The following is a 26,515-nucleotide window of genomic DNA, read 5'->3' as shown; positions in this document are numbered from 1 at the left end:
CAAATAAACAAAGGTTTAATTAAATAAAAACTATTTAAACGGAGCAGAAATATTCTTCCCTGGCTAGCTACAGATTGGACAATTCAAAGAACACACCCTGGGGGGAAATTGTCAATGGATTACTTTTTCTGTTTTCTGTCTACTGCCATGTTTTTCTTTCTGGTGTCAAATCTCAAGTTGAATTCAGTCAATTATCTACAGCCAACAAAAAGTGCATAAATGTCTCTTTTGTTATTGTTTATATTTCACCACTAAGCAAAGCAAGTTTTTCTTCCCAGCTTCTTCCCTTAGGAGCTTATAAGTTCAACAACACAAATAAAATATTATGTACATTCTATTGTCACTATGAAAGCATATGGATTGATTTAGTTATGTACAAGTTTATTGCCAAGGTTTTTTTGTTGCTAATGTTACACTTGCTACAAAATTTATTAAAGAAACACAATTTGCTGAGGATTTGGGAGGATCTGTCATTGGGTTAAGTACATTAAGTGTCTAAGGGGTGGTGTCTGGGTTATGTGTATGTCAGTTTCATATATTTTTTTCTTTCTTATTTTAGTTGCCTCTTTAATAATTTTGACTTTAAAATGTTTTCCACAGATCCTTTAATAACTGCAAATGTAGAAGTATGGTGTAACAAGTAGCTGGTATAATGAACACTGAAATGTAATGGGAAATAAGGCTAATATTGAAAATAAAATAAAAAAATCCTGGGGCAGGAGAGCAGTATTGATTCTCTCTTAGGATTCTTAAGATTCTCTGTCCCGACCCTCCTACCAGGGAACATTCTTATATGGTCTAAGTGTCAAAGGCCAGAGGAGCTGGGCAGTAACTTATCTTCCCAATTTTCTCTCTGAGCATAGATATTTTCTTTAAGAAACAAAAAACTTTTAATTGTGCTCTTGAAACTCATCCCTCTCTTCCCTGTCTCAGCCCTGTTGCCTCTTGTTTCTGTGGGTGGGTGAAAAGCTTACCCATCTGAAAAGGTAGCTCTGAAACGGTTCTGGAACATCCTCTATTTTCCTCCACAAATGATCGTTTTCAAGTTTATTTCAGATACATTAATTCTCCCCCTCCTCAGACTTAATAACAAATGATCCTCCACACAATTGGAATAGAAAAAGGTAAAATAAAATAGAAGCATATCTAGTTGCCTCAGCGACTTCATGCTTATCATTTTCAGTCAGCATTATTCTACTAAAAATAAAAAGAAAGATGAGAATTACCTCAGGCGTTCTCTGCCGTGCCTGCCCTTTGGTTTCTGGGATGCCTCAGGTCCTGTAGCGCCGGCACAGCTGGGATTGCCAAGCCGGGAAGAGACCTTGCTCAGGTGTAGCTGCGTTTTCCCCAGATCACCTTCCTCTTCCCCTCTGACAAGGAATCTGTGATTTTTCTCTGGCCTTTAGAGGCAAAGTGATTCCAGATAAGTAGATTACTGTGTAGAATATCTCATCTGTGTTGTTCCAGTGCAGCCCTTTCAGCTTTCCAGAGCCAGTTAGACTTGTTATGAGGAGCTAAGTGATTGGCTGGCTCTGGAGCTCAGTTTCATAGATTATAGCCCAGCGTACGAGAGGCACGAGTCCTCTAGTTGCCGTATCCAGAGGCCTGCCAGTTCCTGCCTTAATGCATATGTAGTCGTAATTGAGTTCTGACACGGCCTTGGATGTTTCTGTCCTAAATAGCTGACATTGCATCTTCAAGACTGTGTGAGTAATCCTGACTTTTTTTTCTAAGCTCAGTAAGTTAATTCCATGCCCTGGGAGGGAGTGATTGTTAGTAGAAAATACTGAACTAGCAGATGATTCGTTTTTAAGGTGCTGTACTATGTGTATCAAGTTCAAGGCGAGGAATCTGAAAGCTTCTAAGACCTGGCAGGGTTATTCCAGCTTTGTGCCATGAATCACAGTCAAGCTGCATTTTGAAGGAGGCTGTTTGATGCGTTTGCTAACTGTTTGTATTATGGGGTCAGTAAAGTGACAAAGGTCCAACAGGAGCAGGTTAAAGCAGGATGCTGGGATCAAAGCAGTGGCTTAGAGAGCTCTTGAGTCAGGCAAGTTTTAAGGTTTCCCCTCCCCTACTATCTCAGTCCAAAACTGAGAGCGAGCAGCAAATATCATAACAAATGCTTTAGGAACATGGGTACACAGCAGATAGAGCACAGAAAAAGGAGAAATGTAAAATGATGGCAGCAATACTTTTCTTCACTGTAATCTGAAGCCAACTGAAGACATACACTATGAATAACTAGAACATATTTGTATGAACAAAAATGCTCTTCAGTGGGTCTGTTTATGTGATAGAGGACTGAATGAAAAACCATGAGCTTGTTTTAAAAAGCCTTATAAAAAGTACATTAAACACATGCAGACACAACCATAACAGAAGAAAGTATGTGGATTGGAATTTGTGATTGGAACAGATCAAATTAAACTAGAGAAGCCGTTGTTAGGTTTGTGTGATTGCTGGGGGTAACTTCTGTTGCTGACAGGTTTAGGATAAAGCTGGAGCAGATTGAAGTGAAAAACTAGAAAACACCAGCATTTCATTACCTTCTATAGCATATGCTGCAGGATAGAATTAACACTGAGTATAGACTGGTAAATGTGAGCAGTTTACTTTTTCCTTTTATATCATTATTGATTTCTCCTAGCCTATCATAAAAAATAATAGGACTTCTGCCTATGAAATTAGTGCTTAGAAATGTTTTTCTTCCTCCCAAGTAATTTTTATACTTTTTCTCAATACAGTACAAGCTAGGTCATTAAAAGAAAAAAAACATTTGGGTTGTTTTTCAAGTTGCTTTTTGTCTAATTCTTCCTCTTTACACGTATAGATACAAGTGTATTTATTTGTGCTATGTATAACTCTCAAACAAAAATCATTAGAACAGTTTTAAAAATCACAGATTCATGTGGCAAATAGAAACTTCTAATGGCTACAGTTGGTAATTACTTGCCAATTCCTATAAAAAAAACAGTAGTTTATTTTTGGTTGCACCTATTTAAACAACTCGCATGATTTAGCCAGTAGGAGAAAAATATTAGTTGTGGTTTTGCATAATTGCATGTTAAGATCACCTGGAAATGCAAAGTTTTGTTGTTAAAAATGTTTTTGCTGGCTGGGCATGGTGGCTCATGCCTGTAATCCCAGGACTTTGGGAAGTTGAGGCAGGTGGATCACCTGAGGTCAGGAGCTTAAGACCAGCCTGACCAACATGGACAAAGTCCGTCTCTACTAAAAATACAAAAGTAGCCGGGCGTGGTGGTGCATGCCTGTAATCCCAGCTACTTGGGAGGCTGAGGCAGGACAGTCGCTTGCACCTGGCAGGCGGAGGTTGCGGTGAGCCGAGATCACACCATCACACTCCAGCCTGGGCAACAAAAATGAAACTTGGTCTAAAAAAAAATTTTTTTTTTTGCTTTCTGAAATATTACTCCCTTTTAGATCATACCAATGAATGAAGTTTATAAAAAGAAAGAAAAGTAGCCAACATAGACTCCTTTTCTGTATCAACCAAATATATGCAAAATAGATTTTTTAAAATGTAATTTCAATACATTCTTTTAGAAACACATTTACTTTAATGAAGAAACGGTATAATAAGTTCATTTATTGACCCAAAATAGCAAGTTGATTTATTGAGTTTTTGTAGCCATAGACACGAATAGTACTGGTTGGCTCATTCTTAGCTATACATTCCTAACTGATGTATTAGTGGAAGAAAGGAGTGCATCTATAAAAGAAATATAATCCCATCCCTCAAGATGGTTTGGAGCCCATCTAAGAGTAGTAAGTGGTGGAGTGGAAGCTACTTTATCAGAATTAGCTCCTGACTTCAGCTCAGCTCCTCTTTTTCCTTGGGTCCATGTGGCTCGCTTGGTGTGGTATTCACATCTCCCCCCACCTTTTCTGGCCTTCACTCTTTACATTACCTTGCTTGGGCCCTTAGTGACACGAATCACATAAAAATGCTTAATTGTCAAACATTAAGCAGCTGCCTATAGAATTCAGAGGGTGTTTAAAAACAAGGCTCAGGGAAATGCTGGGGGGTATATACTAGGAGTATTTACATCTTACATCAGTACTTTCCTCTGGGACCTCCATCTCTTCAGTTCTCCCTGAGATGCCAGAGTCACATCTCTTACTTGTGAAAGAACACAGCTTTAAGAAAAGGAGTCAAGAGGCACCAGGTGCCCAGTGGACAGTGGGCTGGGGGCAAGGCATGGTGAAGAAAGCAAAAAAATCTCCCAAACAGCAATAGTTGATCTTTCTTCTATCCACTCCTTTCAGTTTTCTAAAGCCATTTTTGTCTAACTGTGGAAGTTCTTTTCCAGATAAGGTTCTGTAAAACTATGCATATCTGCCATAGACAGATGGATTTGACAAAAGATGTATCCAAAAAGGAATGTATCACATCATGAACTTGCTAAGTGTTCATGAATACGCACTGGCATTTGGAGACTATTAACACTACCTACTGAAGTAATGACATAAATCCAAACTGAAAAATATATTATTTCTTGATTGAATTACATTTTCCAGTGGGGTTTTTTTTTTTTTTTTTTGGCGAATTTTGTTTTTGGAAAACTTGCTCTTCCTTCCAACGTTTTTCCTGTGTTATATATAGGACTGATTTGATTGCTTCATCTTGCCCAAGAATTTAATTATTCTTACTTGGTGTTTTCAAAAGAGTTGCTGTCTACCTTGAGCATGTTTTTAAAAAAGCAGAAAAAAAAACAAAACAAATGAAACAAATGTTCCCCTTCCCAAAGGAAAAGCTCACCAACAAGGAGTGAAACGCCTTAGATTTGTTTAAGTCCCTCCTTTTGTGGAGCTAGACGCTGGTGGAGGAGGAGCTTTCATTTAATTTTAAGACAATCAATGATTCCAATTTAATTATAACAGTGTTATTCTAATTTCTGATTTAAAGAAGCAGAATATTTTGGTGAATTAATCATGAAGTCAGTGGGACCATGCTCAGGCTATGAAACATTTTCTAAGCCTCAGTCTCCAGGTCTGTAAAATGAAAATAATGATATATGTTCCGGTATTTTACTGGATTGGTGAATATCCACATCACAGTGAGAAAGTGCTTGTCAAAAGAACATTGTAATATGTAATTTGTAATGTGGTGTATAACTACACTCTTATTATGACTGTAGCTCATTATATTCCCAGTAATGGACAAAACCTTTGAAGCAATGAAAATCTTCAGTGTTTGATCTTAATGTTATGAAGGCTTTTGGAGCTTTAATGCTGATCCATCTATTACTTGAGTATTAAAAATACCAATAGGTTCACTGTGATAAATGAATGTGGCATTGTATGTGAGAACATATTTCAAAAACCTCCACATGCCATATAAATGTTACATATTGCAACAATTATCAGCATATTAATAAAAATTGTTTGCAAATTTTCAATTTTTAATATGGAAAATGTCAGATATATTATCGATTAGATTGACTAACTTTCTAAGCTATGTCTGCTTCTCTCAAACAGGATGAATGTTCTTGTTGGTTAAGCTTGTGCCGTAATTTTCTTTCCACTTAGATATAGCACTAAGCCAACAGTTAGATAAGCATTCCTTCACAGCCTACATTTAGAACTGCCAATGACGAAGTTTTGGAGGACATATTTTCCTCACAGGAAAAAGTGCGTTAGGAAATTTAGACTGACAGATGTTCTTGCTTTTTTTTTTTAAATTCCTGTCTTGACACTCATTATTAAATTTTGCTAAGGAAATAATCATCTAGGTTTTAAAGTGATGCTTACTCCTAGTAGGTCTTTTCATTTCTGGGATAAAATGGTCAAAATGACTTTCTGAATGATTTGAAAGATCAATTAGCAGTTTTGAATTCCAAATTTTTAGGTGGTTCTGCTTTGGAAAATCATTATCCTTTTTGGAATTAATGTCCATAGCTGCATCCTACATTTCAGTGGTTTGAGCTCACTGCTGTTATAAGTTTGATGTTTCCTAATAGCAATATAGGTTAGGCTAAAGCAGTTACCCATTTCACCTGTTGAACCCTTCTTTAAAAAATAGATGAAATTATAGACAAATCATGATAAGTAAAGCATATTAAAATGGGATGGATTCTTTCCCACTTTTATCTCACACAGCTCACCCAGAAATTCATGAGGGAACTTCTAGGAGTGAAACAATTTCATTTGTAGTACTATTTGAAAACTGGTTCTAGGACCATTGACCTGACTTTTTTGTGTCTTTGGTCATAGATAAGCCCACTTCTTCAGTAATTTAAAACTATAGTGAAATAATGTGGTTTTTTTTTTTAACTTCTCAATAAGATTTTATTTATTTAGCAAAAATCAGGAGTTAGGTGCTAGAAACACAAAGATGAACAAGTCATGGTTTCCTCAAGGAGCTTATATAACCTAGTAGACATTTATTTTGTGTTTGCAGAACTTTTAGGATAATTCTCAAAGAAGAAGGGTTATTTATGAGGTTGCTACTCTTCTCCTCAAAATACTTAACTATGTTAATAATGGAGTGACCAATCTGTAGTATATACAAAAAGTACTGGATAGAAATTATTAATTTTCCTAGCTGGGCCTGGTGGCTCGCGTCTGTGGTCCCAGCTACTTGGGATGCTGAGGTGGGAGGATCACTTAAGCCTGGCAGGTCCAGGCTGCAGTGAGCCATGATTGCAGCACAGCATTCCAGGCTGGGTAGGCAACAGAGTGAGGCCCTATCTTCCACCTACCCTGAAAAAAGAAATATACAAATTTTCTTATAAAATTTAGTCTCCAACCTTATTTAGTTCAGTCACCATATTTTACAAAGAAATGGTGGAGCCAAGATGTTATCAGGTTTAAGTTTCACACAGAGCAGGTCTGAGACAGGAACCTCGAGTACCTGGAATTAGAATCCAGATCTCTGCCCTTTCAGTTCAGGATGTACTGACAATATATATTGCTAATAAAAATTGCAAAAACAAAACTAATAAGCATCTATATATTTTGCAGCTAGGACAATTATCTACAAACACCATATTTAATAGAAGATATATGAATAACATCTAAGATATATAATGATGATCTAAAATCTAAACTCAACAAGAAAGGAATTAAGTTGTACCATTCCAGGAAATATATTTCCAGATCTTTAGATATCCTTATTAGCTTCTGCATGTTAGTTTTGGTAGTGTTAGCTGCTATAACATATAAAATCTGAAATCTTGTTGACTTAACTGAGAAGTTTATTTTTCACTCAATCAAAGCCTAAAGTTAGTATTCTTATGGGCAGATTCTTCTCATTCATTCAAGTGGTGTTCTTGTGACTCCACTCTTATCACCTTGTTGTCACGACCAGCTTCCCGGTTCCTGTGCTTTGGCAAAGGAGAAAACTCAGAGAAGGCTGCTCACCTTCTGTTGGCCAGAACTTGGTCACATGGCCCCATATAGTGAAAGGGAAGCTGGAGCTTTAGTCCTATTTGTGTCTGCGAAGAATAGAAAATTGCTTTGGTGATTGTCTTAGTTCAGGCTGCTGTTAGTAAAGTATCATCGACTGGGTGGCTTATAAACAACAGACATTCATTTACTTTTTAACAGTTCTGGAGGCTGGAATTCTGAGATTAGTGTGGCAGCCTGATCAAGTTCTGATGAGGGCGGTCTTTGTGTTGCAGGTGGCTGACTTCTAGTATCTTCACATGGTAGAAAGAGACTGAGCTAATTATCTGGCCTCTTCTTATAAAGGCAAGAATCCCATTCCTGGTGGCTTCACTTTCATGACCTAATTACCTTCCAAAGACACGATCTCCAAACACCATCAGATTGGGAATTAGATCTCAGCATATGAATTTTGGGGAGATGTAAACATTCAGTCCACAACAATGATCAACTAAGCAATTTATGCCATACCATTTTTTCTCTTTTCTTTCCTTCCTGTTCTTCAATATGTCTATGTAGAATCTATGCCTCGTAACCAATAAGGTAATGAAAAAAATTATAATATTTACCATCTGGAAGAAATTAGAAAAATGATTTTACTTTTAAATTCTTGATCCGTATGTTAAAAAATTTCCAAAGCTATTAAAATATCACTGAACGTTGTGATTATAGAGATTGCTATGATTTAATACTTATGTCTTATAGTGAAAAAGTTTCCTGGGATATTTTTCTCTACCTCACTGTCCTCTTCTATGTCAGGTATTTGAATTCCTTGCTTTGTAGTTTATAAAAAGGTAGGGAGAAAATGAAAAATTGTCAATGAAGGTGAAATGGCTAATCAAAATTCATCCATTCCCCATAGTTCCTTGGATATTTTATAAACTTTGCAGTAAGTGCTAACCTTTTGTTGGGAAAAACTGCTGTAAGTGTACAAGTAGGTTTTGGAGAAATTTTTTCTTGCATGCAACTAATATAAGCTTGGTGCAATTAACGTAAGCTTGGTTTGTGGCTTCTCTATTTTTTAGAAGCTAAAAGATTTTTCCCCACTCTGAACTTCTAGGGATCAACAAAAGTATTTATATCACAAATAAAAAGAACACAATTGCCTACTCAATTTTTTTCAGATTATTCTATTTAAAAAATCTCTCCAAATCTGTTAATTTTCTTGTAATAAAATATTAGGATTCAATAAAAGTCATGGACTTGTCAAACCAATTTTAGTCCTTTACCTTGGATATATTAGGTTCAAATATTGTTGTTGGGTGTTAAGCCAATCATAACCTGAGCTATTTAAACAACAAAATTACTTTCCTCCATATAAACCAAATTTACAATAAAGCCGTTTAAGAAATAAAGACAACAAATAGAAACCATTTTAATCTTAATATCCTGACCTAAAAAATAGAACACTCATATAACATTCTCATATTTATCTGATTAGACTAGGAATGCCTAAAAAGAATTTTCCCATAACTCCATTTACTTGTTTATTTCCCTGGTTCATTCCAAAAACAATTTTAAATACAACACTGAAAGAGTGAAATATGCTCAATCTAACATCTGAGCAATCTTCTTATTTTGGTGGAACTGAACAATAATAATAGGCACTTGCATTCTTTACTCTGAGGCATTGAAAAACACTGACATGTTTCAGTTTTTAGAATCTGAAGATTATATTCTATTTAAGAGAGATTTTAAGTATATTTATTAAATTTTCTAGTCTTTGAACTAAGGCAGTCCACATATGGGTATAAAGTAATGCCTCAGCATAGTATAGCAATTATTGGTGAGAAAGGCTGGTGCAAAAATAATTGTGGTTTTTGTCATTAAAGTGGCAAAAACTGCGATTACTTTTGCGTCAACCTATAACTCTGTGGTCTCTGGAGCCAGATTGCCTGGGTTCAGATTCCAGCTCTGCCACTTTGTACCTGAATTTCTCTGGACAAACTAATCTCCATGTATCTCCATTTAATTATCTGGAAAATGGGATATTAATAGTACCTACCTGGTTCAGTTGTTGTGGAGATTAAGTACAATAATATACGTAAAATATAATGCTTTACATTTTATATATATTAATTCCAAAATTACTTGGACTGATGCATGTCTCATAGTGCTTTATAAATGTTTGTCATCTTATTATCATTTGGGAAACTGATTATTTCACAAGATATATTTTCTAGATAGCTGAAGTTTATTCAGTCAGTTTCAAAACTTCTGGATGTAGCCAACTTTCATGGGTCTTTCCAAATGGATCCCTGCGTCTCTGTTTCTTCCGTTTTAGGGAGGTGAAATGGAATCTTCTTTGATGATACTGATTGAGGTGTTACTGAGATGATTAAGAGGACAAGAAGGGTTTAGGGAGTGTTTGCACCTGAACTAACTGGCCCAGACTGCTCTACTGCTTCAGTCCTCTGGCGATGCTCTAGGGGTTTGGACTTCAGTCTACTGGCCTATACTAGCACCCTTGCTTTAAAATTCCTGCTCCTATTTTACTATTGGCTATAAGCAAGAAAATAGCCTAGTTTCTTAAAACTACATATAAAATGAGAGAATAGGTGTCACTCAGGGTGTCAGTTCTCTCCTAAGAGTAAATAAAACATGACTGAATTTTTTCCTTCTGGGTGAGGGTTATGTTTTAGAGCAAGGATTGGCAAACTACTACTTCCTGTGGGCCAAATCTGTTTTTTTTAAATAAAGTTTTATTGGAACACAGCCATGCTCATTTGCTTACATATCATCTACTGCTGCTTTCAGACACTGTAAGGGTAGAGTTGCGTAGTTGCTACAGAGACCATATGGCCTGTATAGCCTAAAGTATTTAATATCTGACTTTTTACCAAAGAGTTTACCAACCCCTGTTCTAGAGCTTTAAAACTGGACAGAGATGAAAATAAATGAGATGTTACTATATTTAGTAGTCTCCACTAACCTGCCTATTCAATTATTTGCAGGACTACATCCCTTAAATATATTTTGGATAAACAAGAATTTATTGCAGTAGGCTCTGTTGGATAAAGAACAAACAGCCCACAGTAGTACATTGTGAATATTAAGAGGTGGTGAAGCTGTGATTGTCAAAGTTGTTTGGGAATCTTCATTTTAGTATTTGTTGCTCTACTGTGATTGGTATATAACACTATATAAAATTATGTAGCTTTCAGTTGTGTGCTGTAGAATGTTCTAGAGATACCACCAGTTGGTAGCTCCTTTTCTTCATGCAGTTATTCAAGTAAATGTAAATATGTCTGTTGTCCTTTTTTCTTACATGAAAACTATCCCCCTCCCCACCACTGTAAGATTTAGGAACATAGTATACAGAAAAAGATCTTGAACTTGGGTTTGAATCCTGACTTAGTCACTTTACAAAGGAGAAACATCAGGGAAGTTACATTGCCACTGCCAGCCTCAGTTTCCTTGCCTGTTAAACAGAGGTAGGAATCCAGGCTATGCTTGCCACACAAGGAGGAACAAATGAGACTCTGCATATGAGAAGGCTCTACAAGTGCGTATTATTACTTGTGTCTTTAATAATGTTCTCAATTTGGGTCACTTTCTTCTCATACAAAGATGTGTATGTTTATGGAACAGAATGTACAATGGATTCTGCATGAACTAAAATTGTCAACTGTGCTGGATATGAGTCTGCAAGTGTGAGGGAGGCTGGGTGAGAAAGCCTCTTCAAACAGCATGTGTATTCCTCTGGTGTCGGCCTTATTACTCACTTCTCTAATGTGAAAGTTTATGCTTTAGTGCAGAGCTCCTGGGAAATATGCAAAGAAAAAAGAAAAGACAAGCTCGGAGGGGAAAGAGGTAGTGCTTATGACAATACGAAAGCATGAATAGAAGCAAATAGTTGCTGGTTTCATTTAGCTATAGTTCTGTAAGTGAATCTGGTATGTATACAAGAAGGTAGGTAACTTTTTAAAGATGAAGGAAGGAATAGTTCCCTTTAATGAAAATAGACTGTAGTGCTATGGAAATGAGAAGTCCCCTGTGATGAGGCTAGAGTAGAATTACCGAAGGATCAAGTGACTGTATGTGACTCCATTTTATTTTTCCTGAAGGCCACAAAGAAAACCCAACAGCCTACTCAGTGTAAGTTTTTAATACTTGTAAAAAAATTCACCCCATTTTTAGAATTCAAGGGGATGCTAATGTTTCAGCTTGGGATTACAATTACATTAAATGTATTTTCTCATAATATTGTTTTCAAATTATTTAAAAGATTTAACCAGAAAATTCAGAACTCTTTTGTTTAATTTGTTTTTTAAATGCTTTAGACTTTTAGAGAAAATATTTTAAAATTATGATCTTGAATTTGAATTTAAGGAGACCCCTCAACTTCCTCTCTTAATGCCCTTTGTTATTTGAAGGGAATTATCCAAGTTGAATCAGTTAGCTATGGTTGTATAACAAACAGTTCCAAAACATAGTGTCTTAAAAGGATAAACATTGAAGATTTTCATGGGTCTACCAGTTCGCTGGGGAGTTCTGCTTGTCTAAGCAGATTCTGATTATTTTAGCAAGCCTTACTCATGCATTAGGAGTTAGCTGGCAGACCAAGATGACCTTCCTTGGTAAAGTCAATGCTCCTTCCCACGTCTCTCATAGCCCTCCAGCAGGCTAGTTCAGGCATGTTTTCATGGTGGTGTCTGGGGTCTAAGCATGGGCAAGTCCAATTGTGTAAAAGGGTGGTTGGCAACACACATGCACCTTTCAAGTCTCTGTGTGTGTCACATTTGCTAACACCCCACCGGCCAAAGCAGTTTGTGGTAGAACTCAGAGTCTAAGTGGAGGATTGTAAAATTATGAGTCAAAGTGTGCATATATAGGAAGGCCTTGAGTTGGGCCATTAATACACTCAATCTACCAGAAGTCATTTCACTTTTTTACCTCCATCTTAACAGTCTCCCTTTTGGAAATTTAACTTTTACATACTGCATAAAACCAAACCAACAAACAGAAAAGTTTTGCTCAACTTACCTGGTTACTTTTGAGCACTGTTTTTAAAGCTTGGTCAGAGTAAGTTGTTGTTAAAGGCTAAAATAAAAATTTTGTTTATTTACTTACACAGTTCTCCCCTAACTCCTTTTTTTTTTTTAACTCCTTTTTAAAGCAAATTGAGTTTGAGCCACAAATTCCTGAAAAATGAGGTTGGTTCTTTTTCAATTTTATTAATATCTATCCCTGAGCTCTATTCTGTCTCTAATGAGTTTCTGTAATTTGGGGCCACTATTACTGTAGCATTTGGTGGGTAAGTCTGTGAGTTTTGGTCTTGCTTTGAAATGTTCTTGCTGTTTGATTTCTTCTCTCCTTAACTCCAGGTTTGCATTTCTTCCTGCCTATTCTACATGCCATAGAGGAACTTCAAACTGGGCATGTTTCAAAGAATATTGGTTATCCACTCTGCCCATTCACACATATCTTCAACCAACAAATACATATTTGTTGAGTGGCTTCCATACTATTTCAGGCATTAGTAATACGTTAGTGTAAAAGTAGACAAAACGGAGGACATCCTAGAGTTTATAATCTAATGAGGATTGATAGACATTAAACAAATGCATGAATACATAATTTAATGCTTGGCAGTGATAAGTATTATTGAGAAAATAAAACAAGGTGAGCAGAAAGAGAATGAGAGTGGAGATGCTTTTTGATTAGTGTTCAGAGAAGGCCTCTGAAGTGAGGGAATGAGCCATGACAATCTGGGCAAAATATGCTGCAAGGAGGGGATGCAAAGGCTGTCTGAATGACATTTGGTGCTGTAGCAGCTGTACTTCCAATGGAAAGAAGGGTAGGAAATGTGGTCGGGGAGACAACCAGGGACCAGATCACGCAAGGCCTTTGTAGACAACAGTAAGCTTGTCACATTCTTTCTAAGTGCCATGGCAATCCATTGGTGGATTTGGGGCAGGGGAGAGACATGGTCTGATTTCTGGCTGCTGCATAGAGCACAGGCTGTAAGGAGGCAAGGGTGGAAGTTGGGAGGCCATGTCAGTCACATCAGAGACACTGAGGGGCTGTGTTAGGAGAGGAGCAGTGGAGACTGTGAGAGGATGGGAGGATGGCAGCCTGTGGAGCTCTCCAAAATGTGTTTCATTTAAATAAGCCAAATTTAGATACTGTGATCAGTTCTGCCAAGTTGAGCATGTGGAGCAGTATCTCCCAAAGTAGACCCAACATACTTCCGGTGACATCTGAGTTACTTTTAGGTGCTATGTCACATGAATGGACTTTTAAATTTTAATAGTTACTGATGATTTTAATGTGGATTAGAAATATATAAAACTTGCATTTAAGACCTATGAATTTACAGTTATTACTTGGGGAGGAAAAGTATTGAGTGTAGTGCAGACTTAAATGCAGAAATCGCAAAAGTCTCTAGGGTTATATCTGAATGATTGGATTTAGAACATGCTGACAGGATTATTCATTAGGTTTAGTCCTGAGGGATAGTGAAGGATAACTCTGGTAGTGCATAATCAGAATTAGATATTACCACTTATTGATTATGTACTGAATGTCACTCTATGTTAGGCACTTTGTATATGACATTTCACTCAGCTTTCACTGCAACTTTTTGTGATGTGGGTGGCAATTTTTTTTTTTTTTCAATTAACAGCTGAGATAAATGAAGTTAATAGAGAATAAGTAACTTGTTTTAGGAAGTCTCTGATTTTTCAGATATTATAAGATTACAAAAGTAATATGAAGCTCTGGTAAATTCTCTGCAGACAGGAACTTAGTCTGTTTTGTACACTACTGTCTCCTTGGAACCTAGAAACCTTTCTAGTATATGGTAGATATTAATCAATACTTGCTAAATGAATGAAAGGAAAAAGAATGTTCTTTTATTTAGATCTTACTCAAGAGTGGTACATTTTTGTTTTCCTCACTTTAAGAAGAGTTTTAGGAAGTAATCTCTTGGAGTTTAATGGAAAAGCCATTTTCTTTCTTTTTTTAAATTATACTTTAAGTTCTGGGGTACATGTGCAGAACGTACAGGTTCGTTACATAGGTATACATGTGCCATGGTGGTTTCCTGCATCCATCACCCTGTCATCTACATTAGGTATTTCTCCTAATGCTATCCCTTTCTTAGCCACCCACCCCCCTGCTCTCCTTCCCCTAGCCCCCCACCTCCCAGCATGCCCTGGTGTATGATGTTCCCCTCCCTGTGTTCATGTGTTCTCATGAGTGAGAACATGTGGTGTTTGATTGTCTGTTCTTGTGTCAGTTTGCTGGGAATGATGGTTTCCAGCTTCATCCATGTCCCTGCAAAGGACATGAACTCATCCTTTTTAATGTCTGCATAGTATTCCATGGTATACATATGCCACATTTTTTTTTTAATCCAGCCTATCATGGATGGGCATTTGGGTTGGTTTGAAGTGTTTGCTATTGTGAGCAGTGTCGCAATAAACATATGTGTGCATATGTCTTTATAATAGAATGATTTATAATCCTTTGAGTATATATCCAGTAATGGGATTGCTGGGTCAAATGGTATTTCTATTTCTAGATCCTTGAGGAATTGCCACACTGTCTTTCACAATGGTTGAACTAATTTACACTTCCACCAACAGTGTAAAAGCATTCCTATTTTTCCACATCCTCTCCAGCATCTGTTGTCTCCTGATTTTTTGATGATCGCCACTCTAACTGGTGTGAGATGGTATCCAATTGTGGTTTTGATTTACATTTCTCTAATGAGTAGCAATGAAGAGCATTTCTTCATATGTTTGTTAGCTGTATAAATGTCTTCTTTTGAGAAGTGTCTGTTCATATCCATCACCCACTTTTTGATGGGGTTGTTTGTTTTTTTCTTGTAAATTTGTTTTAGTTCTTTGTAGATTCTAGATATTAGCCCTTTGTCAGATGGGTAGATTGCAAAATTTTTTTCCCATTCTGTTGGTTGCTGGTTTACTCTAATGATAGTTTCTTTTGCTGTGCAGAAGCTCTTTAGTTTAATTAGATCCCATTTGTCTATTTTGGCTTTTGTTGCCATTGCTTTTGGTGTTTTAGTCATGAAGAATTTGCCCATGCCTATGTCCTGAATGGTTTTGCCTAGGTTTTCTTCTAGGATTTTTGTGGTGCTAGGTCTTATGTTTAAATCTTTAATCCATCTGGAGTTAATTTTTATGTAGGGTATAAGGAAGGGATCCAGTTTCAGCTTTCTGAATGTGGCTAGCCAGTTTTCCCTACACCATTTATTGAATAGGGAATCCTTTCCCCATTGCTTATTTTTGTCAGGTTTGTCAAAGATCAAATGTGGTGTTATTTCTGAGGCCTCTGTTATGTTCCATTGGTCTATATCTCTGTTTTGGTACAGTACTGTACAAAGTCTTTCTGTAGGTCATTAAGAACTTGCTTTATGTATCTGGGTGTTCCTGTATTGGTTGCATATATATTTAGGATAGTTAGCTTTTCTTGTTGCATTGATCCCTTTACCATTATTTAATGCCCTTCTTTGTCTTTTTGATCTTTGTTGGTTTAAATCCTAGTCCCTGTTTTATCAGAGACCAGGATTGCAACCCCTGCTATTTTTGCTCTCTATTTGCTTGGTAAATCTTCTTCCATCACTTTATTTTGAGACTATGTGTGTCTTTGCACATGAGTTGGGTCTCCTGAATACAGCACACTGATGAGTCTTGACTTTTTATCCAATTTGCCAGTCTGTGTCTTTTGATTGGGGCATTTAGCCCATTTAAATTTAAGGTTAATATTGTTATGTGTAAATTTGATTCTGCCATTTTGATGCTAGCTGGTTGTTTTGCCCATTAGTTGATGCAATTTCTTCATAGTGTTGATGGTCTTTACAGTTTGGTATGTTTTTGCAGTGGCTGGTGCTGGTCACTCCTTTCCATGTTTAGTGCTTCCTACAGGAGCTCTTGTAAGGCAGGCCTGGTGGTGACAAAATCTCTCAGCAGTTGCTTGTCCATAAAGGATTTTATTTTTCATTCACTTATGAAGCTTAGTTTTGCTGGATATGAAATTCTGGGTTGAAAATTCTTTTCTTTAAGGATGTTGATATTGGCCTCCACTCTCTTCTGGCTTGTAGGGTGTCTGCTGAGAGATCTGCTGTGAGTCTGATGGGCTTCCCTTTGTGGGTGATCCAACCTTTCCCTCTGGCTTCCCTTAGCATTTTTCCTTCATTTCAACCCTGGTGAATCTGACGATTATGTGCCTTGGGGTTGCTCTTCTTGAGGAATATCTTTGTGGTGCTCTCTGTATTTCCTGCATCTGAATGTTAGCCTGCCTTGCTAGGTTGAGGAAGTTTTCCTGGATAATATCCTGAAGAGTGTTTTCCAACTTGGTTTCATTCTCCCTGTCACTTTCAGGTACACTGATCAAATGTAAATTTGATCTTTTCACATAATCCTGTATTTCTTGGAGGCTTTGTTCATTTTTTTTCATGCTTTTTTCTCTAATCTTGCCTTCTCGTTTTATTTTATTGAGTTGATCTTCAATTTCTGATATCCTTTCCTCCACTTGATTGATTTGGCTATTGAAACCTGTGTATGCTTCACGAAGTTCTCGTGCTGTGTTTTTCAGCTCCATCAAGTTGTTTATGTTTTTCTCTCCACTGGTTAATCTACTTAGAATTTTGTCTAACCTTTTTTCAAGGTGTTTAGCTTCCTTGTATTGGGTTAGAACATGCTCCTGTAGCTCAGAAAAGTTTGTTATTATCTACCTTCTGAAGCCTGCTTCTGGCAGTTCATCAAACTGATTCTCCATCCAGTTTTGTTCTCTTACTAGTGAGGTATTGTGATCCCTCGGAGGAGAAGAGGTATTCTAGTTTTTGGAGAACTCAGCTTTTTTGCACTGGTTTCTTCCCGTCATTGTGGATTTATCTATTTTTGGTCTTTGAAGTTGGTGACCTTTGGATGGGGTCTCTGAGTGGACCTTGTTTCTGTTGATGTTGAAACTATTTCTTTATGTTTGTTAGTTTTCCTTCTAACAATCAGCCCCCTCTGCTGCAGATCTGCTGGAGGTTTGCTGGAGGTTCACTCCAGACACTGCTTGCCTGGGAATCAGCAATGGGGACTGCAGAACAGCAAAGGTTGCTGCCTATTCCTTCCTGTAGTAGCTTCGTTCCAGAAGGGTACCTGCCAGATGCCAGCCAGAGCTCTCTAGTATGAGCTCTCCCTCCCTCCCTCCCTTCCTGTCTTTCTTTCTTTCTTTTCTGTCTTTCTGTCTTTCTTCAGATACTCCTCAACTTATGATAGGGTTATGTCTCAATAAACTAATAATAAGTTGAAAATGCATTTAATACATCTAACCTATCACATGTCATAGCTTAGCCTAGCCTACGTTGAATGTGCTCAGAGCACTTACGTTAGTGTGCAGTTGGGGAAAATCACCTAATATAAATTGTGTAATAAAGTAAATTACATAAATATTTTATGTAATTTATTGAATACTGTACTGAAAGTGAAAAACAGAGTGGTTGTATGAGTATCCAAAATGTGGTTTCTACCAAATGCATATTGTTTTTGCACTATCACAAGGTTGAAAAATTCTGGATTGAACCATCCTAAGTCCGAGACCATTTGTAGTTTAGATGACAATGAAATAGGCTTGAGTGGAAACACTGACAGTGAGAATAAGACAGCCATTTCAGAGGTGAACACAATAAGATTTGGCAACAATGGGCTTTAGGGTGAGAGAGGGAGTAAAACAGTTAATGAGGTTGTATTTTTCAGGATTGGTGTCCTTACCTAACAAGAATCTCAGGAAAGAGAATCGAAGTGCAAGGGTGTGCTTATGTTTCAAATTTTTCATTTAATAATAATAATTAGATTTCTATAGTGCTCTCAAAGATAGAAAGGTAGTGTAATTGGAGCCAGCTTAGAGTAGTGGTCAAGAGTAGAAACTCCAGTGCTAGACTGCCTGGGTTGGAATTAGGCTTTGCAGCTTATTAGCTGTGTGACCTGGGAAAATGACCTAAGGTGGCTGTGCTACAGTTTTCTTATCTGTGAATGGGAATTTTAACATAGTTTCTCTCACAGGATCATTGTGAAGATTAGATTAGTTATTATTTGTAAAGTGCTATTATTTATAAAGTATTATAAGACATTATGACACATAATAAGTGCTGTATGTGTTTGCTGAATCAATATAAATAAACTAGTTTTCCCATTTTACTGAATCCCCACCATCAAATCTATGAGGAAAGTACTATTATAACTATTGCTAACTGGGACTCAGATGTTACATAGTTTGCCCAAAACCATATAACTATTGGTAAAAATACTCATTCTGTTCCAAATACCAGACTACCCCCAGGCTCTCTACATGAGGATGCCTAATAGGCCATAGAAATGAGCTAGTGTCTCAGCGCAGGCATACTTTCAGACCACTGCAATAAAGTGAATATTGCAATAAGGCAAGTCACACAAACATTTTGGTTTCCTGATGTAGGTAAGTTACATTTATACTATACTGTAGTTGATTTAAGTATGCAACAGCATTATATGTAAAAAAAAATGTACAAATCTTAATTTAAAAATACTGGTTGTTAAAAAAAATGCTAACAATCATTGAGACTGCAGAAAGTTATAATTTTTTTGCTAGTGGTTAGTCCTGCCTTGACACTGATGGCTGCTGAATGATCAAGTGGTGGTTGCTGAATGGGGTTGGGGTACCTGTGACAATTGCACAAAATAAGACAATGAAATTTCCTACATCAATTGACTCTTCCTTTCATGAAATATTTTTATGTGACATGCAATGCTGTTTGATTGCATTTTATTCACAGAACTTTTCAAAATTGCTGTCAGTCCTCTTAAACCCAGCTGCTACTTTTTATCCACTAAGTTAATGTAATATTCTAAATTCTTAGTTGTTACTTCCACAGTGTTCACAGCATCTTCACCAAGAGTAGATTTCATCTCAAGAAATCACTTTCTTAGTGCATCCATAAGAAGCAGCCCCTCAGCTGTTCAAATTGTTCACTAGATTGCAGGAATTCAATCCCATCTTCAGGCTCCACTTCTAATTCTAGTCCTTGCTATTTCCACCACATCTGCAGTGACTTCCTCGCCTAAAATCTTGAACCACTCAAAGCCATCCATGAACACTGGAATCACTTCTTCCAAACTTCTGTTAATATTGGTGTTTTGGCCTCTTCTCATGAGTCACGAATGTTTGTAATGGCATCTAGAATGGTGAATTCTTTCCAGAAGGCTTTCAATTGACATAGCTCAGATCCACCAGAGGAATCACTATTTATGGCAGCTACAGCCTTACAAAATGTATTTCTTAAATAATAAGACTTGAAAGTCGAAATTACTCCTTGATCTATGAACTGCAGAATGAATATCATGTCAAAGGCATGAAAACAACATTAATCTCCTTGTACCTCTTCATCAGATCTCTTGGGTGACTAGGTGCATTGTCAATGAGCAGTAGTATTTTGAAAGGAATTTTTTTTTTTTTTTGAAGTAGTAGATCTCAATAGAGGGCTTAAAAAATTCAGTAAACCATAACGTAAACAGATGTGCTTTCATCTAGTCTTTGTGGTTCTATTTATGGAGCACAGGCAGAGTCAAGATAGCATAATTCTTAAGGGCTCAAGAATTTTTGGAATGATAAATGAGAATTGGCTTCAATTTAAAGCTACCACCTGTATTGGCCCTTAACAAGAGAGTTAGCCTGTCTTTTGAGGCTTTGAAACTAAGAATTGACTTCTCTTTAACAATGTAAGTCCTAGGTGGAATCTTCCAATATAAGACTATTTTGTCGAGATTGAATATCTGTTGTTTAGCATAGCTACCTTCATTTGTTATCTTAGCTATATTATCCAGTTCTCCTGCTGTAACTTCTTCATCAGCCTTTGCCGCTTCACTTTGTACTTTTCTGTTATGGAAACAGCTTCTTTCATTAAACCTCATGAATCAATCTCTGTTAGCTTCAAACTTTTCTTCTGCATCTTCCTTACCTCTCTCAGCCTGTATAAAATTGAAGAGTTAGGGCCTTGCTCTGGATTCAGCTGTGGCTTAAGTAAATGTCACTGGTTTGATCTTCTATTCAGACCACTCAAACTTTCTCTGTATCAGCAGTAAGGCTGCTTTGCTTTCTTATCATTCATGTATTCACTGGAGTAGCACTTTTAATTTCTTTCAGAACTTTTCTCTTACATTCACAGTTTGGCTATGAATGTAAGCTCTTGCACGAGAGCTTTTGGCTTTTAAACTGCCCTCTTCACCAAGCTTATTCATTCCTAGCTTTTGATTTAAAGAGAGAGATGTGCAACTCTTCTTTTTACTTGAACACTTCAAGGAAATTGTAGGGTTATTAATTGGCCTAATTTCAATATTGTTGTGTTTCAGGGAGAAGAAAAAAGTTAGCCAGACATGGTGGCACATTTCATAATTCCAGCTACTTAAAAAGTAACCCTGACTCTCAAAAAAATTGTAGGTAAGAAAGAGACTATGTGTGATGACCTATGACATTTCATATGAAGGAAGGAAAAATTGAGATAATGCATTTAGAATTGCCTCAATATTTGCTGAGTGGGCCATGAAGCTATTTGTTTAGAAAGTCAGAAGTATATTTGAGATCTGAAAGGACTGGAAAAGTTAGGATGTAGACTGGCATGGTGGCTCACACTTGTAACCCCTGCACTTTGGGAGGCTGAGGCAGGTGGCTCATCCATCAGAAGCAGCTCCTCAGCTGTTCAGATTTTATCATGAGATTGCAGCAATTAAATCACATCTTCAGGCTCCACTTCTAATTCTAGTTCTCTTGCTATTTCTACCACATCTTCAGTGACTTCCTCCCCTAAAATCTTGAACCACTCAAAACCACCCATGAACACTGGAATCACTTCTTCCAAACTTCTGTTAATATTGGTGTTTTGGCCTCTTTCCATAAGTCATGAATGTTTGTAATGGCATCTAGAATGGTGAATTCTTTCCAGAAGGCTTTCCATTGACATTGCTCAGATCTATCAGTGGAATCACTATTGATGAAAACTGCAGCCTTACAAACTATATTTTGTAACCCAGGAGTTTGAGACCAGGCTGGGCTGCATAGTGAAATCCCCTCTTTACTAAAAATACAAAAATTAGACAGGTGTGGTGGCACTCAAACCTGTGGTTCCAGCTACTCAGGAGGGAGGGAGGATTGCTTGAGCCCAGGAGGTGGGCTTCAGTAAGCAGAAATCACACCACTGTAACTCCAGCCTGATGACAGAGCAGGATTTTGTCTCAAAAAAACAAAAAAAAGTTAGGATGTGTATTAGAGATTAGTAGCTGAGTGTTTTCAGCTACTTAGGAGGGTGGGAGGATTGCTTGAGCCCAGGAGGCAGAGCCTTCAGTAAGCAGAAATCACACCACTGTACTCCAGCCTGGATGACAGAGTGGGACTTTGTCTCAAAAAAAAAAACAATTAGGATGTGTATTAGAGATGAAAAAGGGGACAGTCTAGTGAGGACCAGCGTTTGGACTGGTTGAGTAGTTTGGTTCTACAAGGTATTATCATGGAACTTTCCTTAGTGACTGATATTATTTGGCTCTGGGTTCTCACCCAAATCTCATGTCAAACTGTAATCCCCATGTGTTGGAGAAGGAGCCTGGTAGGAGTTGATTGGATCTTGGGAGCAGATTTCTCCCTTGCTGTTCTTGAGATAGTGAGTGAGTTCTCACAGGATCTGTTCATTTAAAAGTGTGTGGCATATCTCCATTCTCTTTCCCGCCCTGCCATGGTAAGATGTGCTTGCTTCCTCTTCATCTTCCTTCACAATTGTAAGTTTCCTTAGACCCCCTGAAAATCATGCTTCCTGTTAAGCCTGGGGAGCTATGAGTCAATTAGATCTCTTTTCTTCATAAATTACCCAGTCTTAGGTAGTTCTTTATAGCAGTGTGAAAACAGACTAATACAGAAAATGTGACACCCCAGAATTAAGGCAGAAGAAATGGATTGGGTCAGTGTAAGTACGGCTTTTAGTGGAAGGTTAAGAGTACTAGGAAATCTCAGAGGTCAGAGAGAATTTGGCTGGAGATGGTTGACCATAGGGTGTGAAGGCAAGAGGAGGCTGAACAAGTTAGGTTAATGCTCCAAACTTTTCCTGTGAAATATCCATCATGACAGAGAAGAAGGAAAGTATACCTCTGACCCTCAAAGTGGCCACTTAGAAGTTTGAAAATTCTGAAGTCTTAAGTTTTAACTTTAAAATGTTTAAAATTCCAGGGCCAGGTGCAGTGGCTCATGCCTGTAATCCCAGCACTTGGGGAGGCCGAGGTGGGTGGATCATGAGGTCACAAGTTTGAGACCAGCCTGGCCAACATGGTGAAATGCTATCTCTCCTAAGAATACAAAAATTAGCCAGGTGAAGTGGCAAGTGCCTATAATCCCAGTTACTCAGGAGGCTGAGGCAGGAGAATTGCTTGAACCTGGGGGAGGCGGAGGTTGCAGTGAGCCAAGATTGTGCCACTGCACTCCAGCCTGGGCAACAGAGCAAGACTCCATCTCGAAAATAAATAAATTAATTAATAATAAACTAATAAAGTATTTAAAATTCCAGTGTTGATCTATTAAAATAAAGTAGTAGGTGATTCATTTCTCAGTAAATAGACACCTACAATATATACTCCCTATTTTTCCGTGATGAGGCCCTATACTAGCTGGGGTTGGGCTGGGAATTTGTATCCCTGTTTAACAAAACTGGAAGAACAAAGACAAGGAAGGGCAAAATCAACTACTGAGAACAATGAAGGGGCAGGATAAATTCAACAGGAGGGAAAGAGTAGGACATGTTGAAAAATTTGAGACTGGCGGGTGTAGGGTGGATTCCAAAATGCCAGATCTTGAAAATGAGACAATCCTAGGTAATAATGAACTCCAAAGTGTGTTCAAGAATGCTCCCGAGTGGTAGAGATGAAGAGAGGCTGTCTTGGGTGATTTTAATCTCATTGAATCAATCCTGACTTAGATTCTCAATACAGAGATTCTCTCTTGTGGTGCACAGAAAAAATATTATTGTTTAAAAAGATGGATTTGTAAAATGTTAAGCCAGACATTTATTTTTAAATATTGTCTTGAAGTCAGAGAGAGATTAATAGAGCCAATCTAAATTTTCTTAGGGAACATATTTGGTAACTGCCTACTGTTGTACAATCTCCATGAAAAGCGAGAGCAAGAAAAACTATAAAATTGAAATGTCAGTTGTGACTTCAAGTATTTTTTTAATTGAATGAATGTTATAATTCATTGATAGGAGAAATCCTTATTTCCTTAATCTTTGAGGGTCTCTGTCTTGAACAACAAGCAGATAATTTGTGGAATTAGTGGCTGTTTCAGGAGGGTAAGTAACCTCTTATTTATGACCATCTTGTTCCTATGTTTTGGAATAAGGCTGTTGACAAATACTTCCATTCAACCTAGTGGATGGCTTTTGGCAATGGCGGATAACACAAATAATGGATAACAATAGCCAAAGAAGTGATATAGTCAGAAGTCTAACGTTAGCCATTTGCTCCTAGAGTTTTGAAATAGTCAGTCCCCAACTTATGATGGTTCAGCTTAGAATTTTTCAACCATTTTTGTGATGGTGTGAAGTTACATGCATTCAGCAGAAACTGTTCCCTTCCTATTGAATTTATTCTGCCTCTTCGTTGTTCTCTGTAGTTGATTCTGTCCTTTCTTTTCTTTTTTCTTCACTTTCAGTGCAGTATTTAAAATTACAAGAGATATTCAATATTTTATTATAAAGTAGGTTTTGTGTTAGATGATTTTGCCCAACTGTAGGCTAATGTACGTGTTTGGAGCATGTTTAGGTAGGCTAGGCTAAGTTATGATGCTTGGCTAAGTTTTGAATTAATGATATTTTCAACTTACAATGGGGTTATGTCCTAATAAGGAGCATCTGTAATTATAACGTCAGATGTTGATAGCTTCCATTGGTAAGTAACTTCAGTATTTCCCACCCTTTCTTTTAAAGCTTGAAGACCATGCAAATAATAAATGTTTCTAGTAGAAAAGAGATAAGTAACAGGAACAGAAATCTTGGATCATCTTAAACAAACCAATGTGAATGTCACCATGCACATCTTTCCAAACTTTGTTTCAAGCTAGTTCATGACAAATTTATGCTTATACAAGTGGAATAATATATATATTATGTCTTATGATTTATAGGAGTTATGATTTATGGAAGGTGAACATTTTCACTTTTAAACTATTTTAGGAAAATGATCTAAAGCATAGTGAAAAGAACAATAGAGCAAGAGAAATGAGATGTTAAGTTAATGGAATAGTAATATGCCAAGGACTAATATATTGAAGAGATATTTCTTCAGCTTGGCATGATCTCAGGAAGTAAGTGGGTGCATTTTCCACATTCAGGTCTGGAACTTATGTTTATTTATTTATTTTTATTTTTTGTTTTTCAAAGATGAAGTTGTGCTGTCACTCAGGCTGGAGTACAGTGGCGTGATTATAACTCACTGTAGCCTTGAACTCCTGAGTTCAAGCAGTCCTCTCACCTCAGGCTCCCAAATAGCTGAGACTACAGGCATGTGCCACCATGACTGGCTAAAAAAAAAAAAAGTTTATAGAGAAGGGGTCTTACTTTGCTATCTGGGCTGGTATTGAAATCCTGGCTTCACATGATCCTCCCATCTTGATCTCCAAAAGTACTGGGATTATAGACATGAGCCATCATGCTTGGCCTGGGCTTGCTTTTTTATTTTTTAGCTTTTACAGCCCTATATGCTTTAATGCTACATCAGTATGATGAGTGGAAATTTGGATACCATGGTTGGCGCTGATTTGCTCTCTTGGCGAGGAGGCACAGCTATCATGCTATGTTGAGATTTTTGGCAGCCAAGATCAGAGGACTCTCTTGTAATGGCCCTATCCCTGAAATCTGTGGGAATAACCCAGGAGACATGCAATGACTGCTCCCGGGGGAAGCAGCAATCAGTACACTGATTGCCTTACCAAGCCAAGTATCTCTGAACTTCAAAACTGTGCCAGAGGAGTGGAGGTTTTTTAACTTCCTCTGCTCTGTCAACAGCTGACTTAGCAGCTGATTTTGACTGTGATGACATCCAGAGTGATGACTGAATTCCCATGATCTGCTTTTCTACTGTTAAGGAATGATTTTTACCTGATAGCATTTCTCTCATCTTACTTATTTTATTTATTCTTCTATGTCAATTACTTACAAATTTTGGCTTATTTTTGATTGTGCTTTACCATTTGTAAAACATTAAATTCAAGTTGATTGATTACTATAATTTTCTTTCATCCATATTCTGGATGAATCAAAGATGAGGCTGGCAGTGTTTCTTATCCTTTGAAAACATTTGGATCATTTTCACAAATGGAAAAATTACATGGTTTCCTGGAGACATTGATGTATTCTTCTGGAAGCTTTGGGGCTCTAGTCACTGAGAATCACTAATTTAACAAAAAACCCACAGATCACTATATGATTGTGTGTGGGGAAGAGGAGAGAGAGAAAGAAGGAAGAAATAGGTTAAAATTTCATTTGAAAGAACAGTTTTATTGTTGGCTTAGAAACTAAAGACTGTCAATAAAAAAGAGGAACCATTCTAAAATTTTCTTAACTTGTTGCATGTGTGTACTTTTATTTCTTAATAAAGCTCAAGTAGTTTCTCATGAATGTCAATGAAAAGAGAAACATTTCAGGATGTGTTTGAATTAGCAGTTGGTTGGAGCTTGGCCATAGCAGAAAAGGACAGCTGTTTGTTGTGGGTCCTCGTCTCCATGGTGTTGGGCAGCACATCTTCAGCTCTTTCTGGGAAGACCCCAAAGTAGGAATAGACAGAGAGAAACAGAGCATGAGGGCATGACTGAATGCTGGTCAGATGGAATTCGGCCTGTACTGCTCTAGCAGAGCTTCTCCAGGGGTTAGAATGTTTTGCTTTCAAAAAATTTGTTTACTAAGGGTAGAAAGGTCTCAGCCTCATCCAAGACCTCCCGATTCAGTCTCTGTGGGGAGCTGCTTGGGAATCTGTATGTTAGAGAAGCTCCCAGGATAATTGTGATGTGTGGTCATCTTTAAGAACTGCTAGTGTAAATAATGGTGAACAGTAGCACTGGCTGGAAGCACTGTAGGACTTGCATG

The 26,515-nt window shown here is 37.4% G+C and overlaps 1 long non-coding RNA gene and 1 pseudogene across 1 annotated transcript in view; one reads left to right on the top strand and one right to left on the bottom strand.

Annotated features, from left to right (window-relative positions):
• Positions 1-1,499, bottom strand: part of LOC105720644 (uncharacterized) — a 43,184-nt gene extending 41,685 nt beyond the window's left edge. Inside the window, exon 1 of the long non-coding RNA XR_010342591.1 lies at positions 1,227-1,499. This is a non-coding gene — a long non-coding RNA (uncharacterized LOC105720644). The remainder of the gene's footprint in view (positions 1-1,226) is intronic.
• The window catches only part of LOC105720618 (protein SET-like), a 62,286-nt pseudogene that overhangs the window by 31,554 nt on the left and 4,217 nt on the right, over positions 1-26,515 (top strand).

Source organism: Aotus nancymaae, unplaced genomic scaffold, assembly GCF_030222135.1.
Source record: "Aotus nancymaae isolate 86718 unplaced genomic scaffold, 86718_ANA_hifiasm-v0.15.2.pri h1tg000014l, whole genome shotgun sequence".
NCBI classification, from domain to species: domain Eukaryota; kingdom Metazoa; phylum Chordata; class Mammalia; order Primates; family Aotidae; genus Aotus; species Aotus nancymaae.
This window is presented reverse-complemented; position numbering and strand designations above follow the sequence as displayed.